Genomic DNA, 8146 nt, shown 5'->3' on the forward strand with positions numbered 1-8146 from the left:
TCAGTCACGCCACAAGCGCTTATGCCTTTTTTAGCCCAACAGATCCACTCGTGGGGACACTTGGCCTCACAACAGATGATGGCACGGTTCCAGAAAAGCTGGTGGGGTCGGGGATTTAAAAAACATGCCCAGCTGGTAACAGACCGCTGTGTGGTCTGCCAGAAAAATAATTCTGGATCCATCACGGTAATGCCCCAACTGAGGCCCCCTGCCCCTGTCGGACCATTCCAGCATCTGCAGGTTGATTATATATCTCTTCCTTCATGCCAAGGATACATTAACATTCTTGTCATGGTCGACAGATTCTCTAGATGGGTAGAAGCTGTCCCAACTAAAAGAGCCACAGCCAATCACACTGCAAAGGTCTTGTGTAAGGATTACATTCCCCGATGGGGAGATCCGAGTAGCATTGACTCAGATCAGGGAACACACTTCACAGGTGCTGTCTGCCAAGAAGTCTGTCGGTTTCTGAACATTACATGGGATTTACACTGTCCTTATCATCCACAATCATCAGGACAAGTAGAGCGAATGAATAGAACTCTGAAACAACGGCTTGCCAAATATCACCAAGCAGAACACCATGGCCCCAGGCACTACCAATAGTGCTATGTAGCATTAGGGCAACCCCCGAACAGAACTACAGGTCTAAGCCCATTTGAAATTATAACAGGAAGACCCATGTCGCTGCCAGGAACTATCGATTTACGGAAAGCTGATGTTCACTTAATGAGTGACACTCTGTTATCATACTGTCAGAACTTAACCAATGCTATTAGTTCTGTTTCCCGACAGGTATTGGCAGCTTGGGGTAATCCACCCGAAGGAGGACACAACATCATCCCTGGAGTCTGGGTCTATGTGAAAAAGTTGCATAAAGAACCTTTGGGTGCCAAGTGGGAGGGACCTTATCAAGGAAAGAAAGCCTGGATCCACGCTTCACACGTTAAATGAGCACCCGTAACTGAAGCTGAGATCTAATAAGGACAATTCCATTTTGCGAAAATGTATAAATGCTTAAGGAAAGGTGGTTTACTGGTTGAATTAACTCGGGTTGGTGTAAATTTGTGTGGAAGCTACTAGTCCGGACATGTGGCGAAACACATCAACAAATTTTCGAAGGAAACTCTATTAACATGTATGAAATTATTTTGTAGAATGTTTAACCAGTGATACCTGATGTTTTATGATTCAGTTTGTGAAAGAATCAAAGGGGGGATTGATAGAGTATTCAAACAGACTCATTTAGACAGACTGTGAAAATTCACAGACCCCCAAGTCAAGGCTGCTACGTGCTGCTCAGCATGTTGCATTAACTCATCAATCAACTTGACATTTTTGGACCTTGGGTAGCGAGCCAATAAAACGTTAAAAGACTTTCAATTGAGCCAATAAGGTCAAAGAAGGCGAGTTCTTTTCTGTAAATTGATCCAGGTATAAAGTACAGCCATTTTGACCATGTGTCTCAGTAAGACAAAGAAACTGGCAATCAGCCAGCAGTTTGTTGCTCTCTGCCGAGATTAAAAAAGTTAAAACTACCATCGGAGTTTGTATTTCATTGGAAATTAAGAGAGCTAACACAGAGCCTTGGTGGGTCCACACCTGGAGTATTGTGTACAGTTTTGGTCTCCTAACTTGAGGAAGGACATTCTTGCTATTGAGGGAGTGCAGCGAAGGTTCACCAGACTGATTCCCGGGATGGCGGGACTGACCTATCAAGAAAGACTGGATCAACTGGGCTTGTATTCACTGGAGTTCAGAAGAATGAGAGGGGACCTCATAGAAACGTTTAAAATTCTGATGGGGTTAGACAGATTAGATGCAGGAAGAATGTTCCCAATGTTGGGGATGTCCAGAACCAGGGGACACAGTCTAAGGATAAGCGGTAAGCCATTTAGGACCGAGATGAGGAGAAACTTCTTCACCCAGAGAGTGGTGAACCTGTGGAATTCTCTACCACAGAAAGTTGTTGAGGCGAATTCACTAAATATATTCAAAAAGGAGTTAGATGAAGTCCTTACTACTAGGGGGATCAAGGGGTATGGCGAGAAAGTAGGAATGGGGTACTGAAGTTGCATGTTCAGCCATGAACTCATTGCATGGCGGTGCAGGCTCAAAGGGCTGAATGGCCTACTCCTGCACCTATTTTCTATGTTTCTATGTATGGTGATGACAGGGGGATGCTTGAAGGACTGTGACTGCTTACAGTACAGGAGGATCCCAATGTAATGTACCTGCACTAAAGAAAGGTTTACATTTATATAATGCCATTCACAACTGTCGGATGTCCTTTACAGCCAATGAAGTCTTTTGAAGTGTAGTCACTGTTGTAATGTAGGAAACGCAGCAGCCAATTTGCTCACAGCAATATCCCACAAACAGCAATGTAATAATTACCAGATAATCTGTTTCTTAGTGATGTTGGTTGAGGGATTAATAATGGCCAAGGCATATAGTGCCATGGTATCTTTAATGTCCACCTGAAACTGCAGGTGGGGCTTCTGTTTAATGTCGCATCCAAAAGACAGCACCTCCAACAGTGCAGAGCTCCCTCAGCACTGCACTGAAGTATCACGACCTCGCTGTTGGCCTCGGACTCCCGATCTCGCTGCTGGCCCATGCTTAACCTGCCCTCGGTCCCGACCTCACTACTGGCCCATGCTGTACCTTCCCTAAGCCCCGACCTTCCTGCTGGTCCGTGCTGTACTTGCCCTAGGTCCAATCCTCACTGCTGGCCCGTGTTGTACCTTCCCTGGGTCCCGACCTCGCTGCTGGTCCATGCTGTACCTGCCCTGGGCCCTGACCTACCTGCTGGTCCATGCTGTACTTGCCCTGGGCCCTGACCTACTTGCTAGTCCATGCTGTACCTGCCCTGGGCCCTGACCTACCTGCTGGCCCATGCTGTACCTGCTCTGGGTCCCGACCTCGCTGCTAATCCATGCTGTACCTGCCCTGGGTCCTGACCTTCCTGCTAGTCCATGCAGTACCTGCCCTGGGTCCTGACCTTCCTGCTAGTCCATGCTGTACCTGCCCTGGGTCCCGACCTCGCTGCTGGTCCATGCTGTACCTGCTCTGGGTCCCGACCTCGCTGCTGGTCCATGCTGTACCTGCCCTGGGTCCCGACCTCGCTGCTGGTCCATGCTGTACCTGCCCTGGGTCCTGACCTTCCTGCTAGCCCATGCTGTACCTGCCCTGGGTCCCGACCTCGCTGCTGGTCCATGCTGTACCTGCCCTGGGTCCCGACCTCGCTGCTGGTCCATGCTGTACCTGCCCTGGGCCCTGACCTACCTGCTGGTCCATGCTGTACCTGCCCTGGGCCCTGACCTACCTGCTGGTCCATGCTGTACCTGCCCTGGGTCCCGACCTCGCTGCTGGTCCATGCTGTACCTGCCCTGGGTCCCGACCTCACTGCTGGTCCATGCTGTACCTGCCCTGGGTCCTGACCTCGCTGCTGGTCCATGCTGTACCTGCCCTGGGCCCTGACCTACCTGCTGGTCCATGCTGTACCTGCCCTGGGTCCTGACCTCGCTGCTGGCCTCTCCGACTCGGCGATTCAGCTCCAGCTCCGTTTCTTAATCCGACAGCATCAGGCGGCGAGTGGCGAGTAAACCGGTAAAAAAAAAATGGCAATAGGGGCCGGGGAATCGTGGGCGGCGAGAATCGGCTGGGATGGAAACGGTGAAAATAATCCCGGGACTTGTAGGAGGGAGCGGTGGTTTCCATGGCCATGACCATCTTAACCGCTTAATAATGTTAAAAATTATTCCTCAAATATTTGTCACCATCCTCCGCCTGCTTCACGATGAGATGCAAACCATGATCTTACCAACGGATCCATCACAGACCCAATACAAGTGCAGATTACGGTCAAGCAAGGCTGTGTCATTGCACCAATGCTCTTCTCAATCATCCTCACTGCAATGCTTCATCTCATCTTTAACAAGAAATTGTTTAACCTCTGACACCTCCAGTCCAGATCCAAGGTTGTTCCAACCTCTGTCATTGAATTACAATATGCAGACAACGCTTGGAGGTCCGAATTCCAAACCATCGTCGACACCTTCACTGAAGCGTACGAGAGTCTGGACCTTACATTAAACATCCGTAAGACAAAGATTCTCTACCAACCTTCCCCCACCACACAATATTGCTCCCCGATTATCAAGATCCATGATGAGACCTTGGACAACGTGGACACTTCCCATACCTTGGAAGCCTATTATCATCAAGGACAGACATCGATGATGAAGCCATCAGTAGGCCAGTGCAGCCTTTGGCCGCCTTCAGAAAAGAGTGTTCGAAGACCACGATCTCAAACCCAGCACCAAGCTCATGGTCTTCAGAGCAGTAGTGATATCCGCCCTCCTATATGCTTCAGAGACATGGACTATGTACAGTAGGCACCTCAAAGCACTTGGGAGAAGTACCACCAATGCTGCCTCTGCAAAATCCTGCAAATTCATTGGCAGTATAGGCGCACCAATGTCAGTGTTCTCTCTCAGGCCAACATCCCCAGCATCGCAGCATTGACCACACTCAATCAGCTTCGATGGGCGGGCCACATTGTCTGCATGCCCGATACTAGACTCCCGAAACAAGCGCTCTACTCCGAGCTCCGACATGGCAAGCGAGCACTAGGTGGGCAGAGAAAACGCTTCAAGGACACCCTCAAAGCCTCCTTGAAAAAATTTAACATCCTCATTGACTCCTGGGAATCACTGGCTTCAAGACCACTCAAAATGGAGGAGAAGCATCCGGGAAGGCACCGAACACCTCCAGTCTCTTCGTCGGGAGCACGCAGAAGCCAAGTACAAACAGCGGAAGGAGCGCACTGCAACCCAAGCACCCCATCCACCTGTCCCTCCAACCACCGTCTGCCCCACCTGTGACAGAGAATATAGATCCTGCATTGGATTCATCAGTCACCTTAGAACTCATTTTAGTGTGGAAACAAGTCATCCTCGACTCTGGGGGCACTGCCTCAAGAAGAAGAGACTGAAGTATCAGCTTAGATTTTGTGCTCAAGTCTTTGGAGTGGGACTTGAAGGCACGACTACACACACACACGAAGTAAAAGAAAGAAAGACTTGCATTTATATATCGCCTTTCACAACCACCGGACGTCTCAAAGCGCTTTACAGCTAATGAAGTACTTTTGGAGTGTAGTCACTGTTGTAATGTAGAAAAGCCAGTTTCCCGATTCTATCTATTAGTTATGATGTGTTTGTGAGGTGGCGGAGTGGTCATCAGCTCTGAGCAATCACACATTCTTGAGGTGTTACTGTGGCTGATGCAAACTCATACTGATCTGCAAAAAGTGCTGTGGTTTACATTTTAAACTGTCCTTGAGCAAGCCAATTACTGGCAATGAGCTGGGGATGGGATTAAGTGTGCTGTAATCGGGCCTGTGCTACATAGTCACAGCCTTTAGACCTCCAAATGGTACAGAACTCATTTTAAAAATGGATAAAAATGGACAAATTGTATCTATGTGTATTTGACACCTAGTTATGGAGAAAATGCCCGGTCCCGTAGCAGCATTCACTGCCCATGGTCTCCCAAGTTATACTCCCTGCAGGTGTCTCTCCCGACTGGGTGCATTGCATTGCAGTATAAGCTCTATAATGAGGGTAACTGGTTTAGGAACTGTCAGAACAGTTCTTGTTTTTAATTAGTAGATTACCTGGTTAAAATTCCCTTCCTCCGCCAGTTTCTCCTCTCTTCTGAAATCACTGACTCTCACTGTGGAATGGATCCATGGGCATCTACCACTATCCCATGTGACCATTCTTCATCTGTAAGCTTGGACAGTGAGTTAGGAGAGCTATTCCATTATGCAGGAGGCACACCAGAGCTGAGCCCAGTCCTGTCCAAATCCAACGCTCACATATGAGCCTTTTCTGAAAAGCTCACTGCCTATTGATCAAGAGTGTAAATCTGCCGCCTGCCTCCTCTGTATGGCTTAGTCCCACACTGGGTGGTGCATTTTCCCAGTGAGCCATTGAAGTGTTTAACGTTGATAGAATGTAAATTGGTACGGAGGAGTGGAGGGCAACAAATGATGATTGTATGGGCGACAGCATCCCGTGTAAGCTCACTATTGAAATACAAGGTATTGCAAAACGCATCAGAAATGTAACTTAAGTCCCCAAGTCCTTGTGGGAGTGATAGAAGGTGGAAAATGAAAAGGTCAAATCATAAAACATAAAAAGTTCCATTCGTTTTTAGTGCAAGCTGGTATGAGGCGAGAGGAAGCCATTGCCTACAACTTTCTCAGCAGTCACACAAAGTCAGCCCATTAAGATCTCCCCCAGAAGCTCAGTGTATATATCCATCACCCTGTCTGCTACTGAGCCATCAGCTCACAAAGGGCCCACATTTGATTTTTGACCAGTGTGAGATTTCCGATCTCAGCCATGACAGTCAGTAGTTCTACAATTCTCATCTCAGGATGCTAGGGAGCATGCAAAAAAATCATCCATGCTTCCCACTCTCCTGATTGTGTTCCAATGATTCCTGCTGATAAGTGCCATCAGGCTAGAGTCAGGTTTGGCTATTATGCCTGTACAGTTGAACAACCTGACAGTCATTGCCCAAGCTCACACATGAAAATTGGTGACACAGGTGAGGTGCCCGGTGTCAATGGAATTGTAACTCAATAACAGTCAACAAGCGGAAGGAAGACAATTGGACGGCCAGTAGTCAAGAAAAAGTAAATTAATCGCACATTTCTATAGCACCTTTCATAACCTCTGGACATCCCAAAGTGCTTTACAGCCAATTAAGTACTTTTGAAATGTTGTCATTGTTGTAATATAGGAAACGCAACAGCCAATTTGGGTAAGGCAAGCTCCCACAAAGAGCAATGTGATAATGACCAAATCATCTGCTTTTTAGTGATGTTGGTTGAGGGATAAATATTAGCCAGAGACTGAATGCGATTCGCCGTCTGGAACAGCAAAAGTAACTCTGGTGCAGTATAGTGCAACAGCTAGCACACTTACAACTCGTGTACCAGGGTTTACTCTGTACCTCCTTGCTGGGGGACGGGGTGGGGGGTGGTGGCAGTGGTGTTAAGATGAAAAGGTGCCATATGGTCAGAAATGGATTTAGTAAAAAATTGCATTAAAAGGAAGTACTGAGAGCTGTTGATCAATTAATTATCTCAGCATTCAGTTTCCTGTTGAGCTAAATGAATGATACCACTTCTTCATCCTGTAATCCAACTATAATGAGTTAGCAAGGGTGGAGTGTAGGGGTGTGACAATTGGCTCAGTGACCCTGGGTTAGAGAGGGTAAAAGAATCAGCAAGGGTTCCCATTCCTGAACACTATCCAGTGACTGCCGCTGGAAAGTTCCTGTCTGTGGATATCAGGCAAGGTTCGATGTTTAGTTGTGATGCTCCCATAGACAAATAGCCCGGGACCTGTACCCCAGTAAGAGTCAGCACCTTCGGGAGAGGAGGGGACCTATACCCTAGTGAGAGTCAGCACCTTCGGGAGAGGAGGGGACTGTACCCCAGTGAGAGACGAGGGGATCCATACCCCAGTGAGAGTCAGCACCTTCGGGAGAGGAGGGGACTGCACCCCAGTGAGAGTCAGCACCTTCGGGAGAGGAGGGGACCTGTACCCCAGTGAGAGATGAGGGGACCCATACCCCAGTGAGAGTCAGCACCCTCAGGGGAGGTGGTGACCAGTACCCCAGTGAGAGTCAGCACCTTCAGGAGAGGAGGGGACCTATACCCCAGTGAGAGACGAGGGGACCCATACCCCAGTGAGAGTCAGCACCTTCAGGAGAGGAGGGGACCTATACCCCAGTGAGAGACGAGGGGACCCATACCCCAGTGAGAGTCAGCACATTCAGGAGACGAGGGGACCTGTACCCCAGTGAGAGTCAGCACCTTCGGGAGAGGAGGGAACCCATACCCCAGTGAGAGGTGAGGGGCCCTGTACCCCAGTGAGAGTCAGCACCTTCGGAAGAGGAGGGGACCCGTACCCCAGTGAGAGATGAGGGGACCCATACCCCAGTAAGAGTCAGCATCTTCGGGAGAGGAGGGGACCTGTACTCCAGTGAGAGACGAGAGGACATGTACCCCAGTGAGAGTCAGCACCTTCGGGAGTAGGGGACCTGTATCCCAATGAGAGAC

At 48.8% G+C, this 8146-nt stretch overlaps 1 protein-coding gene across 5 annotated transcripts in view; it reads left to right on the top strand.

Moving 5' to 3' along the window:
- ggcx (gamma-glutamyl carboxylase) overlaps nt 1-8146 on the top strand; it is a 227662-nt gene that overhangs the window by 67419 nt on the left and 152097 nt on the right. The window lies entirely within an intron of this gene.

Source organism: Pristiophorus japonicus, chromosome 22 (assembly GCF_044704955.1).
Source record: "Pristiophorus japonicus isolate sPriJap1 chromosome 22, sPriJap1.hap1, whole genome shotgun sequence".
Lineage (NCBI taxonomy): Eukaryota > Metazoa > Chordata > Chondrichthyes > Pristiophoridae > Pristiophorus > Pristiophorus japonicus.